At 43.5% G+C, this 26,836-nt stretch overlaps 1 protein-coding gene across 3 annotated transcripts in view; it reads left to right on the forward strand.

The window, feature by feature from the left end:
• The window catches only part of LOC126199359 (protein yippee-like 2), a 671,041-nt gene that overhangs the window by 208,664 nt on the left and 435,541 nt on the right, over window positions 1–26,836 (forward strand). Inside the window, exon 1 of one of the 3 annotated variants that reach the window (XM_049936239.1) lies at window positions 5,955–6,002. The exons of the other annotated variants lie outside the window; for them this stretch is intronic. The gene's annotated coding sequence lies outside the window, so the exon portion shown is untranslated. Of the gene's footprint in view, window positions 1–5,954; window positions 6,003–26,836 lie in introns of those variants that run through there. 3 annotated transcript variants of the gene reach the window in all.

The raw sequence follows: 26,836 nt of genomic DNA on the forward strand, positions 1-26,836 counted from the left end.
GATGCCGTGGGATCTGTAAATGATATCAGAGGTATCTGTCGGGGAGTCACATTCACAATTCATATTTTTTAGTACTATCCACATAGATCATATGTTACAAAGCAAACATTTTCTGTCGGAGTAACTTAATCTCATTTATCTTTCCTTTCCTTAGACGATATGACTTCGTTATAGAAAGCTGAATTTTATCAACTAATTTAGAACTAAGACCATGTTACGCAGATTGCAAATATTAATCAGTAACATGTGTTCCCAGACGGTAGTACAAACAAAATACGACCAGTGAAAGTGTTTTCCCGCCGGTCATATCGTATGTCATTTATGCAATGTACACGAGCAGTTGTTCATATTGATGTATGTAAAGGATGATAACAGTGCTACTTGTTTGCATAAATTACGCCGTTTCATTTTGTACATAGTCTCTCTCCCAACTAATGTAGACGCATTCTTGCAGTTGAATATCTCACATATGAATGAGACGATAGCATGTATACATGGTGAATATTTTATGGCTCTGACATGTGCTGAAGCACAACTTAATATATTATTTTCAGTATTTTATTATAGGACTGTCATACGCATGGCATGATGTAAGTGGTATTCTCTATATACCAACTTATTGGTTTTGCTGTTTCCAGTAACCCACACGATAATGGTTGCACGGCATAAACTGCAAGAGTGGTTTTTATAAATAAATAATATTGCTATTAAAGGCGAACGTTTCGCCATTTAAAAAAATTTACGTGACACTGAACCACAGCTATGGGAAGTTAATCACATACGTGTAGACATGAACTTTAACTCAGCATGTTACGCCTAATATAGTGTATGAGTATGTAGAAGCACTGAATACACTGTCTTCTGCTAGTTAAGGCTAAGTTGGCTGCACTGAGAAAGTGGCTGTTGCCAACAAAGCCTATTCGACATACATTGTTACAGCTTCTCCCATTAACCACTGAGTGAACTCTTTCCATAGAGTGAACAGTTTTAGCCAGTAGAGTTGTAAAACTACCATAGGCTATTGTAGACCAGCATAAGCAAGCTTAGACTACGGCAGTTTTCCCAGTAGCCTTGAGCAGTTAGCGTTGTACCCGCGTTACCTGTATGTTAGGTGTGTTGCATACCTACCAGGCGTTACCTCATATCGATCGCTATGTATACTTACGGGACCGGTGTGTTACTAGATTCCCATTGAAACCGTTTAACTGTCTAGAAACTGTCTAGGATACAGAAGGGCCATGTAACCTTCATAACATTTTTATTCCACTTAATTAGCCCCATGTCTCTTACCTAAAAATAAACTGTTTAAAGCAAAACTGAAATTGTCAGTGTTTAATTCAGCTTTTAGCAGAAAACTGTTGATTTGTAACGTGAAACAGAGGGATGGCATAGCAAAAATAAAAGAAAAAAAACTATATGCATGTATTATACAGCACTAGAAAACGCAATTTTCTTAAAGACAGAATTTAAAAAAAAATTCAAAACAAAGATATATCAAACATCCCTTCAGAACCTTGCCGAGCTTATAGAAAACTTGGTTTCTGTAATCCTTAAAAACCTTTCGCATTTGTCAATAAGAACAGAAAAATCTTGCCTTCGATCATGGTGAACATTCTGTTGAGTACTAAATGATGACAACAATTGTGTGTACTGAATAATGACAACAATTGTATAGATTCTCTTCTATGTCTGTGCATGTAAACTGTGCTTAGATCAAAGATAATTGCTTTCAAAGCGCAGATGTTACGCGACCAACTAATTTTTATTACTTATAAAATACAGTTTACATTCTATAAGGAAATAAAATACACAATAGACTAACACTGAATGGTGTGTGGTTCTAATTATATACAAAACAAACAACCTAACAAAGAGAACTCATAAGCTTACGTCTCTTTGTTACTTAAAATCCGTCTTGATTGCAAATTTTTTTTTATTCATATGACCGGTTTCGGTTCATTCAGAACCATCTTCAGATCTGATATTTCAGTTACAGGAGTAACCCCTCCAAATCCAGCAACTTTCACATGCTACGTCAGATTTTTTTATCTGACGTAGCATGTGAAAGTTGCTGGATTTGGACGGGTTACTCCTGTAACTGAAATATCAGATCTGAAGATGGTTCTGAATGAACCGAAACCGGTCATATGAATAAAAATAAAAAAAATTTGCAATCAAGACGGATTTTAAGTAACATTATAAAATCACTGATTGCTGTTATCCCATAAGACATTATGACTGTTTTTGCAAAACTTACGTCTCTTTCTCTGCTGACGCTACCAATGCTATAGGTAATTACGTCATTTATGTTCTGTACCAAAACTACCGAATCGTACTTCTGGTTGAGCGCAACTCTTAGTAAGCTGTTGTGATTTCACACTTATTTGAATTAAAGTTTCCACTGCACTTCACTTCATAACTCTGCTACTCCCTACGCAGAAACATGTTCGATTAAAAACAAAAATAAATTATAGTTGCAAGTCTCTCTCCTCTAAAAGGCAAACAACTTTGAACTAGTTACTGAGGCATAATGACTGCAAATGTTAACATTATCATATATATTTAGTGCAGATGTAAATTCAGCAGATGAGTGCCTGGGCTTTTTTTCCGTAGGAAGCAACCACCGATTAATGCCGTCCGCGAGAACGCCAGAACAGTTGCTACTGGCTGCTTAAACACACACATTTTGTATAACGAATCTATCTAGTAACCGACTCATGGTAGCGAGAAGTGGCCTCCCAGAACTATAAAGACATGGTTTGTAGCATGTGGCCGAGGCTGCCTTGTTCGTTCGAAGGACTCTATCGACAGAAAGACATCGCTCCTACTCAGACACGACCAGCCTGCCCGCCTGGGTAACAGAAGCTGCTGACGTACACTAGTACGGGACGAAACTTTCATAGCTGGAATTTGAGCTGAACATGATCTTCAGACTTGGCGCACATGTTGCGAATTCAAGTATTGTACTCCTCTCAGCAATGTGAGTGAGGGCACGTGAAACTGTCGACAGAGAAAAAGCATTGTTCCCAACGCTTACTGCTCGATTACGGAACTGAATTTCACTTTCAACTTTCTTGTATAATATTTCTATCCAATCGTACATTGTGAGGAAACGATGGTAGACTTGGTAGGTTTTTACGAAAACGACAAAATTTTTTCTGGTAGAAATTGGCTAATTGGTTCTCAAAAAACTCGATTCTCTTTACAATTTATGCACTTTTGCACGCGTCCGAGCTAGTTATGGGAACATGATTTTGGATTCATCAGCGTCTGGAGGTGAATGCTGAGGATGAGGTACAAAGTTGATTTCGGTCGGGATCCCAGCGTACAACAGTCATCCACAGACGTCCAAACACTACATTGGAAGTGTTTCTAGCTGATTTGAAGCTGCAGTAAAGATGGAGGGTCTACGGACACCATACTAGCCCTTTCGTGACGTGAGGCCCGTATACGTGGCCCGATTGTCGCGTCACACACACCCATCGCTGTATCTAGGGACTGGCTTGGAAGATCGACACGGGTCGGGGCGCATCCTGACAAGAGGGTAATTTCAGTTCTGGATCGTCAACGGTTTCTTGCTATGCGTCATCATAGCAAAGAAAAGAGAGACACCAAAGAGTCATTTGCAGTTTCGGAAGAGTCTCGTCAAGGAGCTCGTGGGCGGCGTCAGGGCTCAAGCAACCCATCGAGGAATAGGCCTACACAGGATGGACGGCCTGTACCGTGCTATCGCAAGAATGGACACCAGAAAACAGGGTTACTGTGTCGTTTGCAGTGATCGCTCCAAGCCAGGAGGGCGAAAGCGGTCCCCCTCTTTTTGCGGAACTTGTCCGTCCAACCCTTCTCTTCATGTGCCTGAGTACTTAACAGGTATCACAAAGTAGCAAAGTACCGAAAGGACTTGTAAAATATGGTTGCCTATCGAAAAATCGATAAGCCACAGTTGTAAAGTTTGTTTTAAGCAAATTTTATGAAATTTTGTGGTTTATTGACATAAATTACATTTTTCATCCCTCAAAATGGGCTTTTTATTTTTCTTCCCACGGTCGTCCCATAAGAGATAAAATTGTATTTTAATATGTCGTTTTAAAGCCAAAACTTTAAAGAATGAGATACAACTAATTTTAATATGCCTAATTCAATGTTTCACCTCTCAACTAAAAAAAAAGCAACAAAAAATAAAAATTTTCACTTTTCTTTTTTAACACCACCGCCAAGTCAAAAAGTGCGCGATATGGAATAATGAAAGTAGTATGCCAGTAAAGAGCGTGTTTTAAGCTTCATTTACTGAAAAAATACACCGATAAGTCAAAAACTGTAGATTTTATAAGCGATGAAAGAAACCTAAGGGATATGGAACCCGCACAGCGCCGCTGAATAGCTCAGCTTTGGGGAAACGCGCTCCGTCCCTAATAATTGTCCCCAGACACTTTTGGTCCGATATTGTATTTGATGAACCAATTTCTAGGTGCTCTTTCCCTCGGGAAGCCTTCACACGTGCGCGCTGCACACGTGGCGTGTGTGTGGCTAGCAAGGCAGTTCAGGGTCAGAGCAAGGCACGGCCGGAAGGCGGCGGCACTGGTTCCATTTGCATGCTGCGGCCGCTGCTGCCGTTACCTGTTAGCGTTCGTTACGGCTGCCCAGCTAACAGAGCTGCAGGGGCGTCTCGCCTCACCTCGCCCTGGTAATGAACCTTCCGACTGCCGTATATCCTATGTATTACAAGGGCCCATATATAGACCGGTGTAAAACTCCGTGTTTTCATAATTAAAGCTATATGATGATCACGCGAGGAACTTCAATGAAGATCAGAACGTACACAGTATGTAGAAAAAGGTCTTGGGATATTTTATTTGTTTACGTCGCCAGTAAGCAGTGAAGGAAAAAAAGGAAATAAAGTTTGGAATGAAGGAGATGAGGTACTTGCGGAAGTAAAGCTGTGGAGACGGGCTGTGATTCGTGCTCCGGGAGCTCAGTCGGTAGAGCACTTGCCCGCGAAAGGCAAAGGCCCCGAGTTCGAGTCTTGACTCGGCACACAGTTTTAATCTGGCAGGAAGTTTCATACCAGCGCACACTCCGCTTCAGAGTGAAGAATTCATTAAGGAGGAAGTATTTCATGCGGCCAGAATATCCATATGTAAGTTCTACTGGTTGCCTTAAGGCTGTGGTTGCTGTAGCCAGATGACCTCGACAAAGGTTGTCTGATATCATCGGCCGACTGCCTTGCACCCGATCTCTTTTGTCAGTTTTCGGCAGTGTGAATGCCACGAGGCTTACATGCTTAGAGACCTGCATTGCGGTTTTTGCTATCATAATGACGTCGAATGCGTGTAAATGAACTCTTGTCACGAGAAGAGCTGGCAGTTACCATCCGTGCCAACAATAGTTATTGGAACAACAAAAGAAGCTTTTATTTGTGTTGTCGTTGTCTCACGTTAAACAGTTCATATTGGCGCCTAGAGTACAGTTCCTCCAGAGAAGCTCCGTATATTTGAAATATTTGGCCACCCATCTTAATCGAATGTAACATTATCACACTGAAATATAAGGCGACCAATGTTTTCTACTTTATCTCATCAAATAAAGAAAATATTGGCGATCACAGACTGTTTTCAGTTCCATAAAAATATTTACATCGACTGGGTATGCATATCTGAGTCCCATCCCTCTGCAGTTTTATGAAATACTGTATGATTTTTTTAATCGACTGTTCCTGTTATATTTTGAGCATAGCAGTTACATTCATTGTTGTATTATACTTTCAGTAGGGCAAAGATTCATTATTGTACCAATCAGCTAGATAATAATTGGTAAAGCTGTAATTCTAAAATATTTTGTCGTCTGCCACTCGTAGCCCTTTAGATATTTATTTTCATTGTTTCACTAATCTGTGTACATATCGACTCAATAAACATATCGACTGTTGTCATAGAATGCTTCTTTTGTTGCAGGTACTGCATCACGCTGTTCTCGATTTTAGTACCAGTAATGGCAGCCTGGTGGTAAGAGATTGCGGCTGCGACTTTGGTATTATGTAATATAACCTATTTGTTCCCTTGATCACGTTCCAAGATACGAGTGTAACTAGTATATTGTCGCGCGCAAGCCGAGGTGCATGCTTGCAGGCGCAATTGCAAGAAGAAATACTCGGACAGTTTCTTTAGCGAGGGCAACCATCGGGAAAATTCCATGTATTAGTTGACAAAGGTGACTGTGGGCCTACCTGTTGCAGGAATTATACTTGGGCTAGTTATATACAGCGGTATTCACTTCCAAGTTGCCTTACTTTCCTTGTGTTTCACAATGTAGCCCAGACGTAAAACGCCAAACGCCATCACGGATATCGAGCGAGCTGGCTTAGTGGTAAGACACTGGACTACTAGTCAGGAGAATGACGGTCCAAATCTGCTTTCGGGCATCCTGATTCAGGTTTTTGCGTGGTTTTCCTAAATCGCTTAAAGTTAATGCTAAGGTGTTACCTTTAGAAGAGACTGTTTACTTTCTCATCCATACCTAATCCGAGATAGTGGTACGTCTGTAATGAACTTATCATCCGCGGGAAGTTAAATTTTTTTCCCAAGGGTTTACCTTCATGGAAAGTTGAAACTAGCTATTGTCAACTTCGTCACTTTCATTGCAGACAAGTAGAAGAGTAGAGGGCAACATCAGGATTTCTTTTAATAGATTTAAGAAAAGCATGGAAAAACTAAAACTGGGTGGCAGGCGACGGAGGTATGCAACCCCTTGCTGCTGATGGCGATTCCATTGTGCCGAGCACTGCGCCAGCTCGTTTGGTAGAGGAGGGTATCGATGGCAGCGCTGACTGAAAGAGGCAAAACAAATTAGCAGGTGAAAATCGTGGCGCTGCTACGTTACATGACGATGCTGTCAGAATTGTAAAACGCAAGCCATCGCGAACGTTGAAACTGAAAGACAGACGCACGTAGTAAATGAATCCATAGGTGTCAAGAGATCGTCGCAGATAATAGTGGCTGTGGAACATACGATCCACAATGGGAGGTGTACAGGATATTAAAAGTATCCCATATTTTGGGAGGTGTTACTTTAGACGAAAACAAGGAAATAGTTCAGTAAACATGGGCTCTAAAATGCATACCTGAAGAGCTACAGGGAGGTGACAAAAGTCACGGGATAGCGATACTATGCATATAAAAAGGCAGAGTATTATCGGAGCTGTCATTTGTAGTCAGGTGATTCATGTCAAAAGGTTTCAGACGTGATTATGGCCGGACGTCGGAAATTAAGACTTCGATGTGAGTGTCTTTACTAACAGCACGACTTCGCCTTCAGCGCCTCTCCTGGGCCCGTGACATATTGGTTGGCCTCTAGAGGCCTGGAGAACCGTGCCCCGGTCGGATGAGTTCGAGTGTGGCACACGCTCTACAAAACTATGGATCCAAGTTGGCAACAAGACACTGTATAAGCTGCTGGTGCCTCTGTAATGGTCTGGGCTGTGTTTAGGTGGAATAGACTGGGTCCTCAGTTCGAACATCACTGATCATAGAGTGGTAACAGGTATTTTCGGCTACTTGGAGACCATTTGCAGCCATTCATGGACGTCAACTACTCAAACAATAATCCAATTTTTATGGGTAAAAGTGCACCATATCACCGGAGCATAGTTGTTCGCGACTGGTTTAAAGAACATTCTGGACAATTGGAAAGAATGATTTGGCCACCCAGACCGCCCGCCATGAATCCCATCGAACATTTATGTGACCTAATCGAGAGGTCAGTTCATGCAAAAATCGTGTATTGCAACATTTCGCATTTATGGACAGCTACAGAGACAAGTTGGCTCAATATTTCTGTAGTGGACTTCCAACGATTTTCTGAGCCGGCTAAAGGAGGGCGACACGATATTAGGAGATATCCCATGACTGCTATCACGTGAGGGTGTGAGCACGTGTTTGTATTCGGTGCTGTGTAACACATTTCTTCTATTGCAAGTTCGTTGCTACTACGAACGATCTGCATAACGCAGAAACAAATGAGCACACATTCTTGCGTTAGTGTTCATGGGTACTTGCTAGAGCAGAAATTAAAACGTGCAAGTAGTAGGTATCGTTATTAACATCACACCTGAGAGTACCACCTCTCAACGATCTTACCGCATTGTTTGTGCAGTGCGGCTTATTGTCTTAACAAATTCGTAGCATTGTAGTACTTTCAGCATAGCTGAATTAGTAATCAGCCTTTACCAAGTAAACGTCTCCGAAAATTCTTATCTAACGTCATCATCCTTGATAAAAATTACTTCGATTATTTTCAACTCATTTAATTAGTAACTATGCTCCTTAACACAACGGATAACGGCTTTCAACCGGGGCTTTTGGTTTGAGTAAACACACTTCCGTGCCCTCATCACTGTATTTTATGGCCGTATCTCCTAATATCGTGTCGCCCTCCTTTAGCCGGCTCAGAAAATCGTTGGAAGTCCACTACAGAAATATTGAGCCAACTTGCATTTCCGACTGTGATTATTTGGAAAGCTTTCGACAGTCGCACTATTGCTAGCCTGCTTTGACCTTCTTATCACGTTGTTTCTGTCCACCATGTACATAAAGGACTGTGAAGTCAATGTTGGTCTCTCTTTCACTGTTTCTGGATGTGCGTGTGACACTGGTAAATACACAGGATGTCCTAAGAGGAATGGTTCGTATTCAAGGATACGACAGGAACGAAGCAAGAGAAGTCTAGGAAACGTGGGCTCTAAAATCACAGAGCTATGAACACTTATTCAGTTGAAGAGATGTTTTTCACACTAGCTTCCATGTTTGACATTTTTTTCTTGTTTGCGTGCATAATACCACGTCTCAAAATATGGGAAGTATTGAGATGAAGAAGTGCTCATAGCTCGTAAGTCATGCATTTTTAGCCCATGTTAAATAGACATTTTTTCTTCGAATAATCGTTCCTGTCACATCCCAGAACATTGACCAGTCCTGCTGGGACACCCCGTACATTCCAGCAATCGATATCATTGGTATTAATATACTGGCAGTAGTTTAATGAGTATGAACATCTATTTATATTTCTAAGTCAGTAGGCCTGACATTGACAGATTAGTGAACATGTCAGTAATGGAACAAATATTCACCGATAGCCTTTTGAAATAGTTTCAAAGCTGGTTTTGGGTTCAGCAAACATCTGTGATCCTTCGATGTACTTTTCCGGCATTTTCTGAAATAAATGATTATGTGCTGTGAAATGCTGCTTCTAATGGCGAATGAATACTGTAGATAATATTGATTCTCCGATTATATTGAAAATATTTGCCGCAGATGTAGTATAATTCATTTACGCTGACCGTGCACATGTAGGATGATCACTGAAAATATTCAGAAAGACGAAAACATTTAATGCACACAACGGAATGTAACAGGCATGTATTTACCCATTTTTAGTTTGTTTCTAGAGTTTGAGTGATAATACTGACAGTCGTGAATATTTCTTTTATATATAACATTGACGTCATGGATGATGTCATAGTTCCATGGCAGATGTTCTTGTTCGTGTAACGAATTGCTGGGAAGTGGTTGCACAAGAGCACGTAGAAGAGCCAGAATTTGGATGAGACCCTGATGTAGATCATGTAAATACTATTTTTACAGTTCAAACAATAGTACAGTAAGTAAAGCTGTAAGGACGGGGCGTGAGTCGTGCTTGGGTAGCTCAGTCGGTAGAGCACTTGCCCGCGAAAGGCAAAGGTCCCGAGTTCGAGTCTCGGTCCGGCACACAGTTTTAATCTGCCAGGAAGTTTCAGTACAGTAAGTGATCGTAATCTGGATAACTCAGTGTCATGTGGTCCAATGGGTGAAACTTGTCTTACATATGCGACAGGTAGGATAGACTGTTTGCAGGCGATTAAAGACGCATTTCATGAAAGTTGTAAAACTGGATCTGATATTGAAGTGTCTGAGAATGTCGATTTATACGCTTGGCTGTGAATACCACTCGTTTGTGAATGTCTTGCTCCTGAGGGCATATATTTACTAACCGAACTTGTCATTGATAATTCTCTGCAGATTTTTCAAACGTAACACTGGAACTACCATATATATTTCTGCGCTCCATAATTCATTGGTATCAATATTTACCACCCGATAACTCGTAGTGGAATTAAAAATTCATAATAAGTTGAGCAGCTTTATTGGTTCCTATTCTCAGAGAGTACATACTGAAGTGTATTTCATTATTATGCTGGATAAACATTTTGTCGCTTAAGTATAAAAACATTCATGTTCCAAGACAATAATTGTAAAACGAATAACGAATTTCATAAGACCCACACTTGATACAGTGATTGGCGTTGGACCCTAAATACAAGCAGGTGGAAATTTACGTTAGAGTAAAATTTTTGTCGACGTTGGTATTATTAGAGACGAGGATACGGGACAGAGCCTTTATTGACGACGCCATATTGGTATTCGCGCTATGTCGTCGATAACTACGACGGAAAGCCGCATTTACAATGACCGGACGAGGATTTAAGCCCCGCACCTCCCGAAAAACAACCAGTTCTGTAATCACCGTGCCATGTCTTTCGGTAACTAAAGCGCATACAACTCCAGAAATGAAAAGTTCCTTAGAGTGGAGGCTGTGAATAGCTGTTCAGTCAGATAAGGTAATAACATCTTCAACTGGTCATTTGGGAAATTACATTCTATGAGAGTTTATTAGTGGGAAAGGTCGATTGTGTTTCCCTGAGGGCATTTCGTCTCCTGTTGGATAGGCTTTGAGTATTAAGAGCGGTGAGGAACAGGTTGTGATAAGTGCCTGCCGCGGGAGGACGTTCTCGCTGACCTCGTCAACGCAGAGAACCTACCGTCATCCTTGTACGGGAATACTTGTTGCAACCTTTCTTCTTTCATGAAACAGTAGATCCTATTGCCCGTTGTGTCTTCAGTCCATGCATATGTCGGATTTAATTTGGTTTACCAACAGTACTGTTTTAAATACTGTAGCATTGGCGTTCTCCACACATCGCTGTGCTGTTTTTTTTTTCTGTAATCTGTCATCTTTTCTTCAAAGTATAAGATGCTTAGCTATTAGGGTTTGTCCATATTTCTTCCTGTCACAGCTAGAACTGAAATCATTTCCGTTGGTTGCATTCTGTTTTGTCCACTTACATTATCCACGGCTCACCGCTATAGAGGCAGCATTTAGCAACCGTTGTTGAGTAAAATTTCATTTGCATATCTGTTGTCCAATTTACTCTCAAGGGTTCCACACACGCAGTAACCTACAATCAACTCCTGTTCGTTGGATATTTTGCAATTAGAGCGCAGAAACGTAAATTTAGATCTACGTCTGTACTCCGCAAGGCACCTTATCGTCTGTAGCGCAAGTTACTTCTGTTAAGACTGCTTTTCCCTGCGTGGAAGGACTGATTGTCGGCAAACCAGCGTATCAACCCTAATTTATCTTTATTTTTTTTTCTTTGTGATCATTTCGCTAGCCCTACATAGGACGCGGTTGTAGGTTGCCCGACTTTTTCTAAAACGTACTCAGTCGGACTTTCAACATCAAACCTCTCTCGTAGCGTGTGATGAAACACGTCGCACCCGCTGCTCTTCGTAGGATTTGTTTATCTTTTGTATTAATCCTGCTTGGTAACTGTCGCAGATCGATGAGCAACACTCAACGGTCGAACGAGTGTTTCGTAAGTCACTACTTTTGAATATAAATTTAATTCCCTTACGATTCTTCCAATGAATGTCAGCCTGGAATATGCTTTTCCTGCAATTTTTTGTGTGTTCTTTCTACACTCATGCTCATAAATTACGGATAATGTTGATACATGGTGAAACAACGCTCTGGTGGGCGGTTTGCGGGTTTCAATCACCTCGGGGTATGACCATGCGGTGCATTTGACCGGCGGTCGTCGCACGGTGGCGCTGGCAGCAGTTTACATACGCAAAGGTGTGTTGGTGCGTGCCAGAGTACGGTGCAGCGAATAAGTGTGCAGACGTTTTCAGACGTGCTAATGGTGACTGTATGTTGCAAATGGCTCAAAGAACTCACATTGATGACGTTACGAGGGGTAGAATACTAGGGCGACTGGAGGCTGGTCAAACACAGCAGGTCGTAGCACGGGCCCTCCGTGTACCACAAAGTGTGATCTCAAGATTATGGCATCGATTCCAGCAGACAGTAAACATGTGCAGGTGCTACAGTACGAGACGTCCACAGTGTACAATACCCCAAGAAGATCGATATCTCACCATCAGTGCTCGCAGACTGCCACGGAGTACTCCAGGTAGCCTTGCTTGGGACCGTACCGCAGCCACTGGAACAGTTGTCACCAGACACACAGTCTACAGACGACTGAACAGACATGGTTTATTCTCCCGGAGACCTACTAGGTGCATTCCACTGATCCCTGGTCACAGGAGAGCCCGTGAAGCCTGGTGTCAAGAACACAGTACATGGTAATTGGAACAGTGGTCCCAGGTAATCGTTCACGGACGAGTACAGGTATAGTCTGAACAGTGATTCTCGCCGGTTTTTCATCTGGCGGAACCAGGAACCAGATACCAACCCTTTAATGTCCTTGAAAGGGACCTGTGTGGAGGTCGTGGTTTGATGGTGTGGGGTGGGATTATGATTGGTGCACGTCCACCCCTGCATGTCTTTGACAGAGGAACTGTAACAGGTCAGGTGTATCGGGACGTCATTTTGCACCAGTATGTCCGCCTTTTCAGGGGTGCAGTGGGTCCCACCTTCCTCCTGATGGATGATAACGCACAGCCCCACCGAGCTGCCATCATGGAGCAGTACCTTGAAACACAAGATATCAGGCGAATGGAGTAGCCTGCCTGTTGTCCAGACCTAAACCCCATCGAGCACGTCTTGGATGCTCTCGGTCGACGTGTCGCTGCACGTCTTCAAACCCCTACGACACTTCAGGAGCTCAGACAGGCAGTGGTGCAAGAATGGAAGGCTATACCCCAGCAGCTGCTGGACCACCTGATCCACAGTATGACAACCCGTTGTGCGGTCTGTGTACGTGTGCATGGCGAAAAAAATGTTCAAATGTGTGTGAAATCTTATGGGACTTAATTGCTAAGGTCATCAGTCCCTAAGGTTACACACTACTTCATCTAAATTATCCTGAGGACGAACACATACCCCCATGCCCGAGGGAGGACTCGAACCTCCGCCGGGATCAGCGGCACATTCAATGACTGCAGCGGCCCAGACCGCTCGGCTAATACCGCGCGGCTTGCATGGTGATCATATCCCATGTTGATGCCTTGGTACATGCGCAGGAAACAGTGGCGTTTTGTAGCACATGAGTTTCGGGACGGTTTCCTCAACTTGTTACCAATACCGTGGACTTAATTTATGAGCATGAGTGTATTTTAGATCACAGCGCATGGTTGTTCTTAGGTATTTTATGGTTGTTACAATTTCCTGTGATTTGCCGCCAATGGCGTAGTTGTACAGAAGAGGATCTCGTCTCCTATTTGAGTAGAAAATGTTACAACTACACAGGCAACAACAAGAAAAAGCGACACAAACGAAAGCTGGTAGGTGTGTTTCTACATCTGAAAGATGATGTATATGTAGGTTTCGCGCCCGTCGTGTAAGGGTGGCACTTCTAGCGCTACTGTGAGCATGCAAATCAGGTTTGCTGTAGTGGTTGTGAGCTTCAGTTACCTTTGAGATAGGATGTGGTGAGTTCATGTAAGTCAAGAAGTTCTGATTTAGGTTTTCCGTGATTTCCCTAAATCGCTTCAGGCAAATGCCGGGATGGTTCCTTTGAAAGGGCACGGCCGATTTCCTTCCCCATCCTTCCCTCACCCGAGCTTGCGCTCCGTCTCTAATGACCTCGTTGTCGACGGGACGTTAAACACTAATATCCTCCTCCTCCTCCTCTCAAGAAGTTCTTTAAGGCGACAAAGACGCTATTATCGACACCTGGCTGGGTTTGAATCTGGTTTTGTAACGGAGCTAAGAGAAGCTGGATGCTGCTTCTGTGGTATTGCAGAAAGACTTTGCAGGATTGCTGGCACGTCGGTCACGTGAATTTGCGGTCGCTAGCAGGTCGGGCTCCGGGGAGCTACGTGGCCCTACCGAGAGGAAGACCATCGTGTTCGGCTTACAGCTCTGGTGCATCGTACTGCATCTGCAGCAGCAGTTTGAGCAGTAGTTGGCACCGCAGAGACACAATGTACCATTGGCGTGCATTCCACTGACCCCAATCTACCGCCATTTGCGACTGCAGTGGTGTCAAGCGAGAGTTCATTGGAGAGCGAGGTGGTGGTCCGTTGGTTTTTCTGAGGAAAACTGGTTCTGTCCCGGTGCCAAAGATGGCCGTGTTATGATTACGAGGAAGTCAGTTGAGTGCCTACAACTGACCTGTCCGCGTGCTAGATGAAGGTCGAATGACTTTCAGTTCTTCCGCTTCATGGTTCGCGGATGAACTGAGAGGAGGGCGCCGAAGACAGTCCCTGTTGTCATTTTGACCTCACATACTATTTTCGTCCTATTACAACAACAGCTACGAGAATCCAGTACTTTCGCAACTATGACTGTTGACTGTGCTGCTTCTCGGACGTGCCGTACTCCGCGCATCGTAGAGGATGCCCTCCGTCACGTAGAAGGGAATCTGACGAACGGTCGAAAGGCTACCCATGCCATGGACTAGTACACAGGTCAGAGCCCATTGCCTCTTCCGTGTATTCCCGGGTTCGATTCCCGGCGGGGTCAGGGATTTTCTCTGCCTCGTGATGACTGGGTGTTGTGTGATGTCCTTAGGTTAGTTAGGTTTAACTAGTTCTAAGTTCTAGGGGACTAATGACCTCAGCAGTTGAGTCCCATAGTGCTCAGAACCATTTGAACCAACCTCTTCCGTGTACATACCGTGCGGTAGGAGATTTGAAAGTAATTCGACCTTTAAACTTCTTTTACATCCTAACGCTACATTTCTGGACTAGTGTTCCTTGTTAAAACTTAATCTACTACGTCCCCTCTGCAATCCCTAGACGCCTATAATAAAAATTGTGAAAGCCCTTGTATACGTGATGTAGTGGATACGTCGTGTGCTCAGTGAGCCTGTTAGCAAATGAAGCAGATACTTAGGAGAATGAAGCAACGCTAGCGTACTGTAGCGAATTGTAGGAAGAACTTGGAAGAAGCGATGATCGGTGCCGGGAGTGGCAGTAGTACTTGAAAGTAAATACACTGACGCAAAAAAAAATACCGCAACAGGAAAAAATAATTAATGTATAATAATGAAATTTTGTGAATACATTTGTCTAGGTGATATACTTCAGTGATCACAGGTTAATGTAAGCGCGAGAGAAACCATTGCAAATGTGAAATGCTGGTATAACTGGTGTATCTGCCAAAATGTTGAACGCAAGCAACAATCCCTAGAAGCCTGCAATAGGATTGTGAAAAACCTGTACGCACTCTTACGCCGTATCCGAATGGGCCGGAAATCGGTAGATGTGGTGCAATTTACAGCCCGCAAATGATTACAAATTCAGAAAAATTGGATACTCGGCAATGAGAAAGAGCTTCACAAACTGAGCTAGTTAGTAACGGGTTGGCCCATCTTTGTCTCTTATGCATGCAGTTATTCGGCTTGGCATTGATTGATAGAGTTGTTGGATGCCCTTGTGAGGGATATCGTGCAAAATTCTGTCCAATTGGCACGTTACATCATCCATATCCCACTCTAGTTGGAGCGCCGTGCCCATAATGATCCGTATATTCTCACCTGGGGAGAGATCTGACTACCTTGCTGGACCAAGGTAGGGTTTGGCAAGCACGAAGACATGTAGCTGAAATGTAAGGCCAGGCGCCATGAAGGGCAACCAAATGGGCCGTAGAATATTGTCGACGTACCGCTGTGTGTAAGGCTGCCGCGGATAATAACCAGAGGAGCGCTACTACGAAATGAAGTGACACCCCAGACTCTTGGTTGTTGGATTGTATGGCGGGCGACAGTGAGATTGTTATCCCACCAGTGTCCAGGCCGTCTCCAGGATCTCGGGATTCAGTTCGAAGCAGAAATGGTCACCGAAGACAGTTAAAACCCAGACAACGAGATTCCAGGCCGAAGACGTGTCTGGAGACGCTCCAGGCAGTAGTAGATACCAGCCTGAGTGTCCCCCACCACACCACCTGACAGCTAGGAGCGATGGTCTGGTTCGCCATTTCTTTTCATAGCAGGACGCCTTTGGTTGTCACCCGTGGGACCTTTACAGCACAGTATTCCACGGCCCGTTTTGTTGTCCTTCATGGCAAGCGATACTGGGCTTACATTTCAGCAAGAGAATGCCCGTCCGCACAGAGCGAGAGTTTCTACTAATTGTCTGCATGCTTGCCAAACCCTACCTTGGCCAGCAAGATCACAGGATCTGTCCCGAATTGATAAAGTTTGGAACATTATGATCAGGGCCCTCCAACCAGATCGGGACTTCGACGATCTAACTCGCCAGATGGGTAGCATGTGGCAGCCGGCCGCTGTGGTCGAGCGATTCTAGGCGCTACAGTTTGGAACCGCGCGACCGCTACGGTCGCAGGTCCGAATCCTGCCTCTGGCATGGATATGTGTGATGTCCTTAGGTTAGTTAGGTTTAAGTAGTTCTAAGTTCTAGGGGACTGATGACCTCAGATGTTAGGTCCCATAGTCCTCAGAGCCATTTGAACCATTTTGAGCATTTGGCACAATATCCCTCGGGAGGACAACTAGCAATTCAGTGTAAAGCAGAATAAATGCTAGCATAAGGGCCAGAGGTGGGCCAATGCGTTATTGATTTTCTCAGTTTGTGAAGCTCTCTCTCTTGAATAAATCACGCAGTTTTTCTGAAGTTGTGATCATTAGCTTGTTTGTACATGAACATCACACCTACCGCGTTTCGTACCATTCAGAGAATTCCTTCGTGGTGCTAATTTCTTCGTGGTGCGTCTTCCTTTTACGAATCTTATTGTTTTCAATGTATACTATACCTACTGTCTTAGGGTACTCCTGAAATTACCTTTTCATCTATCAATTTTGTTACTCTTCAGCTCTCGGCAAGAGAGCCCTGATTTCACTCACAAATCTGGCACGTACTTCATTCAGTAAATGCCAGTGGAGACTATTAAATGCCTTCCTGAAGGCAAGGAACTTGTCAGCCTGAGCGCCGATATGTAAGGCGTTCTGGACCTCATTGACGAACGGAACTACTTGAGTTCTGTAAGATCTGTGTTTACAGAATCCATGTTGATTTTTATAGAGAAACTTTTCTCGAAAACATTGTAATGGTCAACTCTTCTGTAGTATAGGTCCCCAGATCGTGGAGTGCATCGTACTGGCGAGAATACTCTAGTAACATTGCCGTCATTCCGAACGTTGATTTTTATACAGCGTTGCTCTGCTAGGCGTCGTGTTATTCCCTAGAGTAACTTATATGCAGCCCATTGTAGGGGCACCCACGGTTCAACGTGGGCTTCGAGCAGCAGGGAAGCTAGACATTTTTCACATTTATGTTTTATTTCCGAAAGTGAAAGAGAGGATAAGATACAAGAAAGATCCCTGGAACCGACTGGAGTTCGAACCCATGTTTTTATGTATGCAGCCTGTCATCGACCCACGCAATGGCACAATGAAGGACATTAATTTGGTTACAGCTGCAGTGATTTGTTGTATTTTGTAAAATCTGTGTTTAAAATTGAGCCCTATTCTAACAATTTATTTAAAATTAGTACCGCCATTAGACTGTTGTTTATTTACAGTGCTACATTTAGGCCTACACTTACACAATCATGATTTCGGCTTCAAAGTGCCATTATCAATTGCTTTAAGTGTTATAAATTGCCATCTTGAAGCCGAAATTATGATTGTGTAAGTGTAAATAAACAAGTCTAATAGAGGTACTGACTTTAAAGAAATATATTAGGACTGTGGCCCCGCATTATGAAACAATTACTGTCCTAATAAGATGAAGACGAAATGGGAGATAAGATACTGCGTGAAGAGTTTGACAGAGCACTGAAAGACCTGAGTCGAAACAAGGCCCCGGGAGTAGACAACATTCCGTTAGAACTACTGATGGCCTTGGGAGAGACAGTCCTGACAAAACTCTACCATCTGGTGAGCAAGATGTACGAGACAGGCGAAATTCCAATCCCAAAGAAAGCAGGTGTGAAAATTACCGAACTATCAGTTTAATAAGTCACAGCTGCAAAATACTAACGCGAATTCTTTATAGACGAATGGAAAAACTGGTAGAAGCGGACCTCGGGGAAGATCAGTTTGGATTCCGTAGAAATGTTGGAACACGTGAGGCAATACTAACGTTACGACTTATCTTAGAAGAAATATTAAGAAAAGGCAAACCTACGTTTCTAGCATTTGTAGACTTAGAGAAAGCTTTTGACAATGTTAACTGGAATACTCTCTTTCAAATTCTGAAGGTGGCAGGGGTAAAATACAGGGAGCGAAAGGCTATTTACAATTTGTACAGAAACCAGATGGCAGTTATAAGAGTCGAGGGGCATGAAAGGGAAGCAGCGGTTGGGAAGGGAGTGAGACAGGGTTGTAGCCTGTCCCCGATGTTATTCAATCTGTATATTGAGCAAGCAGTAAAGGAAACAAAAGAAAAATTCGGAGTAGGTATTAAAATCCATGGAGAACAAATAAAAACTTTGAGGTTCGCCGATGACATTGTAATTCTGTCAGAGACAGCAAAGGACTTGGAAGAGCAGTTGAATGGAATGGATAGGGTCTTGAAAGGAGGATATAAGATGAACATCAACAAAAGCAAAACGAGGATAATGGAATGTAATCGAATTAAGTCGGGTGATGCTGAGGGAATTAGATTAGGAAATGAGACACTTAAAGTAGTAAAGGAGTTTTGCAATTTAGGGAGTAAAATAACTGACGATGGTCGAAGTAGAGAGGATATAAAATGTAGACTGGCAATGGCAAGGAAATCGTTTCTGAAGAAGAGAAATTTGTTAACATCGAGTATAGATTTAAGTGTCAGGAAGTCGTTTCTGAAAGTATTTGTATGGAGTGTAGCCATGTATGGATGTGAAACATGGACGATAACTAGTTTGGACAAGAAGAGAAAAGAAGCTTTCGAAATGTGGTGCTACAGAAGAGCCGGCCGAAGTGGCCGCGCGGTTCTGGCGCTGCAGTCTGGAACCGCGAGACCGCTGCGGTCGCAGGTTCGAATCCTGCCTCGGGCATGGATGTGTGTGATGTCCTTAGGTTAGTTAGGTTTAACTAGTTCTTAGTTCTAGGGGACTAATGACCTCAGCAGTTGAGTCCCATAGTGCTCAGAGCCATTTGAACCATTTTTTGCTACAGAAGAATGCTGAAGATAAGGTGGGTAGATCACGTAACTAATGAGGAGGTATTGAATAGGATTGGGGAGAAGAGGAGTTTGTGGCACAACTTGACTAGAAGAAGGGATCGGTTGGTAGGACATGTTTTGAGGCATCAAGGGATCACAAATTTAGCATTGGAGGGCAGCGTGGAGGGTAAAAATCGTAGAGGGAGACCAAGAGATGAATACACTAAGCAGATTCAGAAGGATGTAGGTTGCAGTAGGTACTGGGAGAAGAAGAGGCTTGCACGGGATGGAGCGGCATGGAGAGCTGCATCAAACCAGTCTCAGGACTGAAGACCACAACAACAGCAAAATGAATGTATCATCCGTGAAGGTGAGAATGGAAGTAAAATTTGCCTGTTACATAAATTCATCTTTGTGAAACAAAAGAGTAAGTCTAGAGAGATGCTTCTTATCGTGTGAACGGTGCTGTCACTTTTCACTGTGAAGGATGAGCTGCTATCTTATCTAAAATTATGCTGGACTCTGCGGGGCATTTAACAGCCAGGAAAACAATGGTGTACCACACGTTTCTTCGCTTGTCTGTCTGTGTGATTACGTGAGCCGGCACTTTGTTAAAACAATGCGATGTGCCGCGTTCCCCTCTGGCTAACTGTAACGTGGAAGTAGCGGAAGAAAGTAGTTACTAAGCTTCGTACAACAACCGCAGATTTTTATCGTCAAGTAGACTCCTTTGGGAATACGAGTAGTTATCATAATTTGCGATTCTAACAGAAACTGTCTGTCTGTGAAAATTTGTTCCGAGCCTGAATATGGATTTTACAGGGTGTTTCAAAAATGACCGGTATATTTGAAACGGCAATAAAAACTAAACGAGCAGCGATAGAAATACACCGTTTGTTGCAATATGCTTGGGACAACAGTACATTTTCAGGCGGACAAACTTTCGAAATTACAGTAGTTACAATTTTCAACAACAGATGGCGCTGCAAGTGATGTGAAAGATATAAAAGACAACGCAGTCTGTGGGTGCGCCATTCTGTACGTCGTCTTTCTGCTGTAAGCGTGTGCTGTTCACAACGTGCAAGTGTGCTGTAGACAACATGGTTTATTCCTTAGAACAGAGGATTTTTCTGGTGTTGGAATTCCACCGCCTAGAACACAGTGTTGTTGCAACAAGACGAAGTTTTAAACGGAGGTTTAATGTAACCAAAGGACCGAAAAGCGATACAATAAAGGATCTGTTTGAAAAATTTCAACGGACTGGGAACGTGACGGATGAACGTGCTGGAAAGGTAGGGCGACCGCGTACGGCAACCACAGAGGGCAACGCGCAGCTAGTGCAGCAGGTGATCCAACAGCGGCCTCGGGTTTCCGTTCGCCGTGTTGCAGCTGCGGTCCAAATGACGCCAACGTCCACGTATCGTCTCATGCGCCAGAGTTTACACCTCTATCCATACAAAATTCAAACGCGGCAACCCCTCAGCGCCGCTACCATTGCTGCACGAGAGACATTCGCTAACGATATAGTGCACAGGATTGATGACGACGATATGCATGTGGGCAGCATTTGGTTTACTGACGAAGCTTATTTTTACCTGGACGGCTTCGTCAATAAACAGAAGTGGCGCATATGGGGAACCGAAAAGCCCCATGTTGCAGTCCCATCGTCCCTGCATCCTCAGAAAGTACTGGTCTGGGCCGCCATGTCTTCCAAAGGAATCATTGGCCCATTTTTCAGATCCGAAACGATTACTGCATCACGCTATCTGGACATTCTTCGTGAATTTGTGGCGGTACAAACTGCCTTAGACGACACTGCGAACACCTCGTGGTTTATGCAAGATGGTGCCCGGCCACATCGCACGGCCGACGTCTTTAATTCCCTGAATGAATATTTCGATGATCGTGTGATTGCTTTGGGCTATCCGAAACTTACAGGAGGCGGCGTGGATTGGCCTCCCTATTCGCCAGACATGAACCCCTGTGACTTCTTTCTGTGGTGACACTTGAAAGACTAGGTGTACCGCCAGAATTGAACAGCTGAAGCAGTACATCTCATCTGCATGTGAAGCCATTCCGCCAGACACGTTGTCAAAGGTTTCGGGTAATTTCATTCAGAGACTACGCCATACTATTGCTACGCATGGTGGATATGTGGAAAATATCGTACTATAGAGTTTCCCAGACCGCAGCGCCATCTGTTGTTGAAAATTGTAACTACTGTAATTTCGAAAGTTTGTCTGCCTGAAAATGTACTGGTGTCCCAAGCATATTGCAACAAACGGTGTATTTCTATCGCTGCTCGTTTAGTTTTTATTGCCGTTTCAAATATACCGGTCATTTTTGAAACACCCTGTAAGTCGCAGTGTTGCTTAGTTTCATATAGGCTGGTTTGCATTCGGGCTGTTACTATAGTGACAGATTGTCTTTCAGCAAGAGGAATATTATTACACGAACAGAGCATCTGCTCGTTTATAGCCAATACACTACACACGGATTAAGTAGGTATTTTCGAAAATAATAAAGTCCATTTGCGGAGTTTAATACTATCGTCGTATGAAGCACAGTGTCCTCACAGAATTAATAACTTTGTCACGAGGTGCTGTCAAATCCGTAGCGATGGTTGTGCCTAACAGTACAGCTAACAAAATGTTCAAATGTGTGTGAAATCTTATGGGACTTAACTGCCAAGGTCAGCAGTCCCTAAGCTTACACACTAGTTAACCTAAATTATCCTGAGGACAAACACACACACCCATGCCCGAGGGAGGACTCGAACCTCCCCGCCGGGACCAGCCGCATAGTCCCATGACTTCAGCGGCTGAGACCGCTAGGCTAATCCCGCGCGGCATACAGCTAACAGTCTCCAAGTGCCACATGCCTGCAGTGTCAGACCACGCATCATTGTTGTCGTCGCAGTGTGAAATAAGGACGTTGGTGACTTTAGATATTTGATTTCGATGGGTTTCCAGGGGAATACCTTTTATGCTACTTCTAGATACACCCTTCGCTTTCTACTGTCGTCAAAAACACGTTACGCTAGTTATTCATACGAAGCTACTTGATATTTCATCATCCAGTAAGACCTCGCCAAGAAAGCGCAACCTGTTTCTGAGTAAGGTTCTGTCATATATTAAAGCATACGGAAAACGGGCAATTCGACAGAGTCAATGAGCCACAGCGTTGGGGAAGTTTTCCTTATAAACAGAGGAAAAAAATATCAGCTTTCGTCCAGCCCCACAGGTTGTACGATAAATTTGTACAGGAAGGAACAGTATTGGAAGCGAAGCGACCTCGGCCTAAGCCTGTTCGTTCGCCGGAGAATATTGAAGCGGTACGAGTTGCTGTACAGAGAAGTCCCGGGAAATCGTGTAGAAAGGTAGCAGTGCAACTGGGAATATCCAGACGCTCCGTTCAACGCAATCTTAAAAGTGACCTCCATATGTACCCATACAAGTTGACCTGTGCACAGAAGCTCACTGAAGAACACAAACAGCAGAGACTACTGTTTGCTTAGTGGGCGGAGGATAGGGAAGAAACTCTCAACAACGTTTGGTTTTCAGACGAGGCGCATTATCATTTAGACGGTGTGGTTAACAAACAAAATGTACGCTTTTGGGGCACAGAAAGCCCACAAGTGCTTCATGAACGACAACATTATGCTCCGAGGATTACAGCGTGGGGGCCGGCCGCAGTAGCCATGCGGTTCTGGGCGCTACAGTCTGGCACCGCGCGACCGCTACGGTCGCAGGTTCGAATCCTGCCTCGGGCATGGATGTGTGTGATGTCCTTAGGTTAGATAGGTTTAAGTAGTTCTAAGTTCTAGGGGACTGATGACCACAGCAGTTAAGTCCCATAGTGCTCAGAGCCATTTGAACCATTTTGATTACAGCGTGGGCAGCAATTTCCAGTCACGGACTGACTGGACCCTTTTTCTTTGAAGAAACTGTGAATAGCGAGCGTTATTTGAGCATGCTTCGCAATAGCTTCATTCCACAGCTTCTTGCTACTGCCTTGCCCTTCGACACGCAGTGGTTTCGTGCAAGATGGAGCAAGGCCACATACTGCAAACACTGTGTTGGAGTTTTTACACGAGCATTTCGACATGCGGATCATTTCACTCAGGTTTCCAAGTCGCTTCAATGACTGGCAAAATTGGCCCCCCAATAGTCCAGGCCTCAATCCATGTGACTTTTTTCTTTGGGGGTACCTAAAGGAAAAAATTTTCCCGAAACGTCCACGTGATTTAATGGGGCTCAGAAGACTTATTCTTAAAACTTGCAGTGAAATTACGGAAGACATGTGCCGTAGGGTAATCACTAACTTCAGTGTTCGTTTGAAGGAAGTTAGGAAACGAAATGGTGGACATACTGAGCATGTGCTGAGTTAGAACAAATCTCCCATTGACGGCTCTTCATTGTAGTATATGTTCCTTTCAGATTGTATTGACAAAAAAGTTTATATTCAAAAACAAAATAATAACACATTTCGTGCGCCACCCTGTATTTCGAAAAGGGTAAGTGACTTTTACAGCAATAACAGACTCTATTGCTTTTGCTAACAGCGAAGTTCCCGAATGCTCTCTGAGCGGCGGTACTCGGTGCCGGTGAGTGACAGCTACCGTCAAATGCGGACGGTTAGGTCACCGCGTATTTGTTGACGAAGTGCAGTAGAGCGGACATAGGCGGCTCTGCTGGGGCAGGCGAGGGCGAGCGCGAACGCCGGCTAATCAGCTGCTTGCCTAGCGGACCCCGATAAAGGCCGCTGGGAACTTCCCCGGCAACCGTTTACGGTGGCGAAGTTACGTGACAAGTCGCTACAGCTGTGAAACCTGCTGGCGCGGTTGCATGGAATATGAATACAGTCTACTGTCCATTCAGCTAGTCAAGCAAATTCTGTCTTATGCGAAAGAACCTGTGAACTCCCTAGCATCCAGCAACTCGCGTATGTGTGAAATTCCGTGGTTATTATCTGTTAATTTAACACTTTCAGACCTGAATTTTTCGTAGACGAAAGAAAAGTTCATTTGTGTGGTAATTCTCTTAGGTGATTTTTAATGCCCTTAGATGCAAGATTTATAAGAAATATGTACTCATTTTCAAAACAAACTTTGTACACTTGGATTAATTTTATGGATTGAAATAACGAATTACGAAGTGTTCTCTATTGCTTCTTTAAATTATTTTATGTCCTGCATTGGACCGTTTTAGTAAATATTGTGAATTAGGTTCTTCTGTTCGCCCAATACTTTCCCATTCTTTCGCCGGCCGAAGTGGCCGTGCGGTTAAAGGCGCTGCAGTCTGGAACCGCGAGACCGCTACGGTCGCAGGTTCGAATCCTGCCTCGGGCATGGATGTTTGTGATGTCCTTAGGTTAGTTAGGTTTAAGTAGTTCTAAGTTCTAGGGGACTAATGACCTCAGCAGTTGAGTCCCATAGTGCTCAGAGCCATTTGAACCATTCTTTCAGATCGTGCCCTCCTCTGCTCATCCGAAATCACTCTACCCATTCTCTACTAATTTTTATTTGTTGTGTGATATGTATGTCCTGAAGTATCTTGACCGCGTCTGTCGTGCCTTTCAAATCCTCCATCGTAATTTGATCATGTCCTCCTTGATCTCTGCGATCCATCTAATGCCACTCTTACTATTCCTTAACATCTCAATTATTCTCTTGATAATTGTATTTCCTGTTGTGCTCTTGCCGACCTCAATGGACGAGCGGTTCTAGGCGCTTCAGTCCAGAACCGCGCTGCTACTACGGTCACAGGTTCGAATCCTGCCTCGGGCATGGATGCGTGTGATGTCCTTAGGTTAGTTACGTTTAAGTAGTTCTAAGTCTAGGGTACTGATGACCTCAGAAGTTAAGTCGCATAGTGCTCAGAGCCATTTGAATCATCTTGAACCTGTTGTCCTAATCAAATATGCTAGGAAAGCGATCCGTTTCTTTTTAATTGTGCTTGTCACTGGTTCTATTATTTATAAACCGTTTCATTTGAAGCTATTTTCCAGACTCCGACTTTTTGGTATCTTTTATTTGTACGTGTTCTGACTATTCTTCTTTCTGTTTTGAGTGATCGGTCTATTGCTACATTGTTGGTTGTTTCAAATATAGTTTCGCTAGCATCTGTTATTTGCGGCTGTCTATTTCGTAGCGTTTCAGTTTTGTGTCTATTAAGAGGCACTATTTGCTGTATGTGTTCTTGGTAACATGTGTTTTAGTCAATTTTATTCTACTCTGCCATGATGGTTTCTCATTCAGGTTTGTGTTGTTATTTCTCCCAAGTATTTAAAACATTTCAACAATTTTTATGTCGTATGAGAATGCAGACTTCTCGATGATAAAATCTTCTCGGTTGGACAGCCGATTCAATGCGTCGTTCTCCGGAAACGTTTCAGCAAGTTTCTTACTTGACCTCAATACCATGCGTAAAATTTTAGGTAAAGCGATGAAGAATCAAGCCAGGTACCCACTCTCCCCAAATGAAAAACAAACTGGAAAAGAAATGGTGCAGATTACCTTTTATAGGGAAAACATCAAATAACATAAGTAACATCTTGAAGGCAAAGGGTTTCTCTCGGTTTTTCTATGTCCCTCAGACAGTAGATAGTTTCTTGTTCAACGTAAGACAAACAAACAGTTATCACAAAAAGTGGGGATTATAAAATCACATGCCGTGAGTGTCAGTCTTGCTACACATGACAGACGGGGAGGTCAATCTACACAAGGCTTAAAGAACACCACAGAAGCTGAAGATTGAAGAAGCCTGATTCAGCCTTTGCAGAACATTGCCTGAACAATAACCACAAATACACAATAGATGTAAAAGTCCTACGCACAGAGGAAAAGGGAGCCAAACTCAACCAATTAGAAATTTTAGAAATTACGACAGATGTGTATATCCTCACACCTATTATTAAACGAGCAAACGCAATTCAATTATTCACCTCTTTTAGATGAGATCACAACCACAGGGCAGAAGCAAAACTTTGGGCCCCAGTCAATCGTAGTTAAAAAACCTCTTGGCTGAGGCATAACTTTCTGTGCGGCTGGTTCCAGCGGAGGTTCGTGTCCTCCATAGTGCATGGGTGTGTGTGTCCTTAGGATAATTTAGGTTAAGTAGTATGTAAGCTTAGCGACTGATGACCTTAGCAGTTAGGTCCCATAAGATCCCACCTGGTAATGATCCCACACCGCGCAGCAATACTCTAACAGAGGACGAACGAGTGTAATGTAAGCTGTCTCTTTAGTGGACTTGTTGCATTTTCTAAGTGTCCTGCCAATGAAACGCAACCTTTGGTTCGCCTTCCCCACAATATTATCTATGTGGCCTTTCCAACTGAAGTTGTGCGTAATTTTAACACTTAGGTACTTAGTTGAATTGACAGCCTTGAGATTTGTACTATTATCGAGTAATCGAATTCCAGCGGCTTTCTTTTGGAACTCATGTGGATCACCTCACACGTTTCGTTATTTAGCGTCAACTGCCACCTTCCACACCATACAGCAATTTTTT

Source organism: Schistocerca nitens, chromosome 1 (genome assembly GCF_023898315.1).
Source record: "Schistocerca nitens isolate TAMUIC-IGC-003100 chromosome 1, iqSchNite1.1, whole genome shotgun sequence".
NCBI lineage: Eukaryota > Metazoa > Arthropoda > Insecta > Orthoptera > Acrididae > Schistocerca > Schistocerca nitens.